Source organism: Chinchilla lanigera, unplaced genomic scaffold (genome assembly GCF_000276665.1).
Source record: "Chinchilla lanigera isolate Chin_1 unplaced genomic scaffold, ChiLan1.0 scaffold00029, whole genome shotgun sequence".
Classification (NCBI taxonomy): domain Eukaryota; kingdom Metazoa; phylum Chordata; class Mammalia; order Rodentia; family Chinchillidae; genus Chinchilla; species Chinchilla lanigera.
Genome location: NW_004955430.1, coordinates 7,416,561 through 7,423,239, shown reverse-complemented (window position 1 = coordinate 7,423,239; position 6,679 = coordinate 7,416,561).

Below are 6,679 nucleotides of genomic sequence, written 5' to 3'. Positions count from 1 at the left end.
TTGCCAGGCAGGCTCTGTGCCGCTGAGCTAAATCCCCAGCCCCTGTATTCTTGTTAAAAATCATATGTTCATACATAAAATGGTTGATTTCAGTGCTCTCTGTGTCTGTTTCCGTGCTAGCCAGTATTGCACTGTTTTGATTACTGTAGCTTTATCATAATCTTTTAAACCAGGGAATGTGAATCTTCTGACTTCATTTTTGCAGCCAAATTTTTAGTCTACTGTCACAAATTATTTATAAATTGTTGCCATCTAAGTGACACTCTAAAAATACAGATTTCATAGCAATTATTTCTAATGAGAACTAGTCTCCTTTGAAATTCTTACCAAGAAGGTGTCTAGTATTGGGTGCAGTGACACGCACCTGTAATCTCAGCTTCCCTGGTGACTCAGGTGGGAAGTTTATAAATTCCAGGCTGGGCAACATAGTGAGACTCCAAAGCCCCAACTTCTAGAAAAAGAAAGTGTCTAGAAAAAACACATAGCTTGGAATCTTCATATTTTCTTTATTTTTCCTAAAGAAAACTTTTATTCAGAATAAAATTTGGAGGGCTGGGGATGTAGCTCAGTGGCACAGGTGCCTGCCTGGCAAGTGCAAGGTCCTGAGTTTGATTCCCAAAAAAAAAAAAAAAAAAAAAATTGCAATTGCAATGTGAATTCAGAATAAAATTTGGATTTATAGAGTCCCAGTCTTTTGTGTAGGCTGGTGCTGCCTAGCTGGGAAATCAACCAAGGAAGACTTCCAGGATTAAGTTTAATTTAGGTGATTCTTTTAGTTTGCACCATCAGATTCCATTAGTTTGCCTAGAATAGAGAAAAGAACAAACACGTACAAGCAAGCTGTTTGAGATTCTTCTCAAGTAGGGTTTCTGCACATTCAAGGTTAGGCTAATAAAAAACAAAGGTCAAGGAGAGGAGCCGTGTAGGGTGGGGCAAGCTTGTAGTCCCAGCTTTTTGGAAACAGGTGGGAGGATCACTTGAACCCAGGAATTTAAGACCAACTTGGGTAATGGAGCAAAGCAATGTCTCAAAAAAAAAAGGAAGGAAGGAAGGAAGGAAGGAAGGAAGGAAGGAAGGAAGGAAAAGAAAGAAAGAAAGAAAGAAAGAAAGAAAGAAAGAAAGAAAGAAAGAAAGAAAGAAAGAAAGAGGGAATGAGGGAGGGAGGGAAGAAGGAAGGAAGGAAGGAAAAGAAAGAAAGAAAATGAAAGAGGGAGTGAGGGAGGGAAGGAGGGAAGAAGGAAGGAAGGAAGGAAGGAAGGAAGGAAGGAAGGAAGGAAGGAGAGAAAAAAGAAAAGGCCAGTGAGAGAAAAAGCATGACAAAAAGTTGAAGTCAAATTATGATCACTGAGGTGGAGGTTTGGCTGTTTTATCTCTATAGATGATAAAAAGAGAATCAAGCTTTATTTTATGTGATCTTTGAGATTCTCTCTGCATTTTAGGTTGTGCCAAAGAAAAATGATAGTTCAAGATACTTCTTGGTACTTTGCTTTTCTCCTAAGAGGTTAGTGAGAAAGAATGTTGCGCTATGTCTAGGAGGTCCGGTATCTGATGGGATTTTGCACTGACTCACTAAGGGAACTAAGGCGTTGGCTCTCTGGGCTGCAGTTTTGGTTTTTTTTTCTGGCACCACTAGGTCAAAGCCCAGTTTTGTTTTCAGAGGGAGGGAGAAGATGGGGTCTAGGAAAGAAAAAACAAAGCTGGAGTCCATTATCTCTTTGTGCTCCCTCCCCTGACTGCTCCTTGCTAGAAAAGACCCCCCCCCACACACACACACACCGTGAGATGGAGACTTGGGTGATGAGCGTCAGCTCCTCAGAGATAGCTGTGAAGCAATCCTTTTTCTTTTTTTCAAGAAAAATGGCTTCCATTGATCTGGTTAGCAGTGAGCAAATGAACCCAAATGTATGGACCTGAGTGACTAGAACACTATTTGTATCAAACCTGGGGCCTCACATATGCTAAATAAATATTCTTCAATTGAGCCACACCCAAAATCTGGACTGTAATTTTGTCTATCATATGTTAAGAGAATTGTTACATCTTCAAAAGTTCTAATAGCTCTAATAACATTATAGGACTTTAAAAAAAATCCTATATCTATTATTTCTTATTCTAAAATTCTCTTGCAACGGTAAGCAGAAACACCAAAATAACACCCAGGATTTGGAGGCAGATTTATTTTAGGTTGACAGGCACTGACCAGGATCATTCCCAAAACATCAGGCCCCGAAGGCCCAGGGAGGGAGGTTTTCACGGGGAAGAGGAAGCACAGAGGCGCAGTACCTGGTTGCCTTTGATTGTGTTTTATAGTATGCATCAGGGTAACCAGCCGTTTCTAGGAGAGACTAGTGACAAACTGTAACAAGAACTACTACCTGGGCAACTAACAGACTTCATTTTCTGAAGCCCTCTGAGCTTTATGAATAACATGTCTGCATACATGTTTCATCTGCCCTGCTAAATTGTGAGGTCCTAGAAAACATATCTTACTCAGTTTGCTGTCCCTCACAGTTTAGCACTTTTATGTTTTGCAAGTCAAGCAGGTATTTAAAGGGAGAAAGAATTGAACTGCTTCTTTTAGTTTTGAAGCTTATCTTTCAATGATAATGGTTTCTTTTTCTTTTTTTTTTTTTCTTTTTTTGGAGATTTTCTCATGCTAAGATGCCCAGGTTAGGTTTTGAACTTCTGATCAGCCTCCTAGAGTGCTAAGATTACATACACGAAATTAATTAATTAAAACATGCACCACACACCTAGAAATTATTTCATTTTTGTGTGAAATGATTTAGCTAGATGACAATGACTATATTATAGTAATATTATTTTCCCTATATTATTCAATTAAACATAATCTATAGATTGTTTTAGAATATAAAGACCCAGAAAGAATAAAATAGGTTAGTATTCTATGATTCTGTTTTTTTGGTAAACTCTCTGGGAAGAGTTCGAGGCCAGCCTGGGCTACAAAGTGAGCTCAAGGCCAACCTGAACTGAATAGTGAGACCCTGTATCAAAGAGACAGTAAATAAATAAGGGCAGGGATGTAATTCAGTGTGAAGGCCCTGGGTTCAGTCCTTAGCACTGGGTTGGGGGAGAAATTTTATTTGGCTTATGTATATGAAAAGTTCAAACTTGGGTGAATCCATGGACAAATTATACCACTTTATGCCATTAGGACTTAGTTTTACTCTCTATTTCTTGGCTCTTTCTGTTAATCTGTTCTTACAGTGATAAAATTCCACACAGCTTAGTCTTCTGTCCTCTTCCAGTACTACGGTTAGGACAAAGCCTCTTTCAGAACAGTCTTAATGACTTCCACAGGTGAGTTGTGTTGTTCTCTTGGGTCCTGCATGAGGGCATGTCTGACCTACCATGGTTCTAGGTACCTGGAACACACTGATTGAATAGGCCTGAGTTATGTGTCCATACTGGAGTCCATGGCTAGTGTTTCCCTTTTCCTGAAACTCATGCGCTAAGAGTGTTGGGGAGGTGGCTCCCCATTGGAAAACTGGGACTTAAACAAAGTACAGTGCATGTGGGCAAATAAGAGTGGAAAATTTCACAACAAAACTAACGAAAACCAAATTCTGAAAGCTGGGTGTGGTGCATGCTTGTAATCCCACCACTCAGGAGGTTGAGGCAGGAGGATCTTTGCAAGTTTGAGACCAGTCTGAGCTACAAAGTGAGCTCAAGGCCAGCCTGAACTGCATAATGAGAACTTGTCTCAAAAAGGCAAAAACAAATAAACAACAACAAAAAAAATTCTCTAAAACAAAACTATTTTTAAATATATGCTTATATTTATATTAATTAATAGATCCTTACTCAATATACTAATTATATAAATTTGACTTGTTTTCGAAAAACAAGACTTTAGGACAACTCAGGAACTGTGTGTATGTGTGTGTGTGTTGTGTGTGTGTTGTGTGTGTGTGTCTCTGTGTGTGTGTGATGAGGTCTTGCTATGTTGCCCAGGTTGACCTGGAACTTCCCATCCTTCTATCTCAAGCTCTTATGTAGCTGGGATTACAGGCATATAGTACCATGCCCAGCTTCATATAGGTCACTTTAGTACAGATATCTAGGTTCAGATACTCTTCTGCATTCATTCTTTTGTGATCCAGTTACACAGTTACTTGGAATCTCTAATATTTACTTGACAATAATGAATAAGGCCAAGTAATATCTTAGTGTCATTATGACAAGTTTGATCTCGCAAGAACTCTGATAGGGCCTCTAGACCTCCCAGGTCAAAGGACCATACTACTTAATAGACTACCAATATTCAATGTCTTCTGGAATTCCTTATGAATTTTAAGTGTACCTGACCTATTGAGCATTCTGTTGTTTTACTGGTTCTTAAGGTATAGTTTTAGGGTGACACATAAGAATTTGCACTTTAACCAATTCTCAGATAATTCAAAGTCTTTAATGTTCAAACAGCAGACATTTGTTTTCCTTTGCTTTACTATAAAGGGAAATCTTTTAAAAAGGAATTAAAAATTAAGATCTTTTTAAGTCTTCCATTCTTATCTGCCATGAATAGTGTACCATTCACTTTGCCAATTTTGTGTGCTAAATAAAAGACTCTATGTGTAGCCCAGGGATATAACTCAGAGGCACAAGTGCCTGCCTGGCAAGTGCAAGGTACTGAGTTTGATTCCTGACACAAAACAAAACAAAACATAACAAAATAAATTACGTGTCAACCACCTAAAATCAATTGAGGGTCCACTTCTCTCCCTACATTAGTTATTTGCAATCCTCAGTGAATTTGAACAAAATGAATGCCTAGTATTAGTCCTTCCTTTTAAAAAAAAAAAAAAAAAAGCTATTTTAAAGTAATTTTTTGAAAGCCAGTGTTGTGGCACATGCCTACAATCCCAGCACTTGGGAAGCTGAGGCAGGAGGATCATTCTGAGTTTGAGACCTGCCTGAACTGCTTAGTGAGACCTTGTCTCAAAAAGACAAAAAAAGTCTTTTTGTATAAAGTAGTTAATTGAGACATCAACTTTAAACACAAACTGGTTTGTAACTCCTATTTACCATTTAAACTTTCTTTTTTTCTTTTTTTATTTTTTGGGGGTGGTATTTCCGGTACCGGGAATCAAACTCTCGACCCTGCACTCGCCAGGCAGGCGCTGTCCCACTGAGCTAAACCTCCAGCCCCTAAACTTTCTAATGTAGTTTTGTGCAGTGTAAAAGTTTCATGCGAAACTGTTAGTTTCATGTTAGTTGTGAATTGCTTTTGGTGACAGATTTAACTACAGTGCTACATACAAATGAGATATGATTTTTCTCCTGTAAGAGGGTCAGAGGCAGGTTGTTGTTGGCATTGGCTTAGTACCTTCCAGACATGAATCTTGATATTTTCTTCACAGTCCCAAAATGACTGCTGAAATTTTGGCCTTCACTTTGGGTTGGCGTTAAGAGGAAGAGAAGGAGAACAAAAGGGCAATACTTACTTGTTATATTTATTATTAATTATTCTTTTAGTTTTCTTTTTAAAGGGTATAATCAGATATTCTAATTAATCCTTTTGCATATATCATATTCTTCATATATAAATGGTCATATATATTTTCAGTGGAAGTTACAAGTATAGCTTTTTAAGTTGGGCTCAGTGCCACCCCAAATTAAACCAAGCTGCACTACTAAAGAGAAAGTATAATAGATACTGGGTAGCTATTTTAGTTAGCTTGGTCTGCTATGACAAAATATCACAGAGTTCATGGCTTAAACAATAGGCATTTATTTTTCACTGTTTCTGAGCCTGGAAAATTCAGGACTGAAAATGTTCACCAATTTGGTTCCCTGGTGAAGACTCTCTTCCTGGCTTGCACATACTGCCTTCTCACTGTGTCCTCACATGGAAGGGGGAGGAAGAGAGGAAAAACTCTATTTCTTCCTCTTTTTATTTATTTATTTATTTATTTATTTATTTGTATTTGTCTTTTTTGAGACGGGGTCTCTCTATGCAGTTGAGAGCCTTGAGCTCACTTTGTAGCACAGGCTGACCTCGAACTCACAATGATCCTCCTGCCTCAGCCTCCCAAGTACTGGGATTACAGGCGTGTGCCACTATGCCCGGCTCTTCTTCCTCTTTTTAAAAAATAAGTATACTATTTCCATCATGGCCATTTTCCCCTGTGGTCTCATCTAAATCCAAATACCTCCCAAAGGGCTCATATCCCAATACCATTATTTTGAGAGTTAGGGATTTAATATACAAGTTTTAGGGAGCAACAAGCATTCAGTCCATGATATATATTAGAACCCCCCAATATTCATTCCCATCTCTCATGCAAAAAATACATTCACTTCTGCTGTACATGGTGGCTCATGCCTATAATCCTAGCATTTGGGAGGCTGAGGCAAGGGTATCACTGTGAGTTCAAGGCTAGGCTGAAGTACATAGTGCGACCCCGTATCAAAAAACAAAACAAAACAAAAACCCTGAACCCTCCCCAAAACCCCGTAACATTCACTTCATCTCAATAATCCCAAAAGTTTTCTTTTTCTTTTTTTTCGGTTTTCTTTTTCCAGTACCAGGAATCAAACTCACAACCTCACGCTTGCCAGGCAGGCGCTGTGCCACTGAGCTAAAGCCCCAGTCCTCCCAAAAGTTTTAACTCAGTCCAGTATCAGTTTTCTTTCTCTTTCTTTCTTTCTTTCTCTC